At 38.4% G+C, this 1,154-nt stretch overlaps 1 non-coding gene across 1 annotated transcript; it reads right to left on the reverse strand.

Annotated features, from left to right (window-relative positions):
- Positions 1-441: 441 nt before the first annotated feature.
- Positions 442-548, reverse strand: LOC132280329 (small nucleolar RNA R71). Its single transcript, XR_009471552.1, has one exon. It is a non-coding gene; the product is annotated as a small nucleolar RNA R71 (small nucleolar RNA).
- Positions 549-1,154: the final 606 nt, after the last annotated feature.

Genomic DNA, 1,154 nt, shown 5'->3' on the forward strand with positions numbered 1-1,154 from the left:
AATGGTATATCATCAGCAAGGTCAAATGCCATATCATCAACAAGGTCAAATGCCGTATCCTCCTCTAATCCTCTTAATCCTCTAATGGTCCTTAGGGATCGTTACATTCCAAATCAATATAATACACCCACTTACATTCAATTGCCAAATTTCCGTGCTCATCATTATGAGATTAAGGCTTCCACCATTAACATGTGCCCCCTTTTCTATGGGTTGAGCAATGAAGAGCCTTATAAACATTTAGATGAGATGTTGGAAGTTTGTTCCACCGTGAAAATTACGGATGTTCCGGAAGAAGTTCTAAAAATGAAGCTTTTCCCTTTCACTCTTTGGGATAAAGCTAAATATTGGTTTAATAACTTGCGGTCAAATACAATCACCTCTTGGGCACAATTGCAACAAGAGTTCCTAAAAAAGTATTATCCCGCGAGTCGAACTGATTCAATGAGAACTTCCATTCGTGAATTTAAACAAGAAGAAGGAGAACCCCTTCATGAAGCATGGGAACGTTTGAATGACTTGTTACGGAAGTGTCCACATCATGACATTCCTAAGTGGCAATTGGTTCAATGTTTCTTTTTAAGTTTATCCGATGCTAATAAGGGCCTTGTTGATGCTTCTTGTGGTGGAAGCTACATAGAAAGAAATGAAGATGAAATTTGGCATCTTTTCGAAAAAAAGAATGAAAACTCAATGCATAGATCTTCATCTTCTAGGGGTGGTCACCTAGCAAATGTGGGAGGAAAGAAAGCTCTAAATCAAATAGACTTTTCCATGGAAATTGCCGCCGAGGTCAAAAATCTTAGTCAAAGGTTTGATACATTCCTTTTGAATCAAGGACAGTCAATTCAATCTTATCCTCATCATTCCAATGAAATGTGCATGACTTGTTCTTCTTACACTCACCATACTTCAAATTGTCCTCTTGGAAAAATCATCCCAAGTGAGCCTCAAGAACAAGCAAAAGTCGCTTTCATTCATTAAGGGAACAACCCATATTCCAATACTTACAATTCGGGGTGGAAAAATCATCCAAACTTTGCATGGAGAAATCAAGAAGAAGGTGTAAACCCTCCTCAAACTCAAGGTTACCAAGCAAAGTATGTTCCCCCACATCTCCAAAATCAAAATCAGAATTCTCAAGGTTACCCTCC

The sequence above is a fragment of the Cornus florida genome, unplaced genomic scaffold (genome assembly GCF_030987335.1).
Source record: "Cornus florida cultivar Cherokee Brave unplaced genomic scaffold, ASM3098733v1 CherokeeBrave_3.0.0_Hap2_Chr10, whole genome shotgun sequence".
Taxonomy (NCBI): Eukaryota; Viridiplantae; Streptophyta; class Magnoliopsida; order Cornales; family Cornaceae; genus Cornus; species Cornus florida.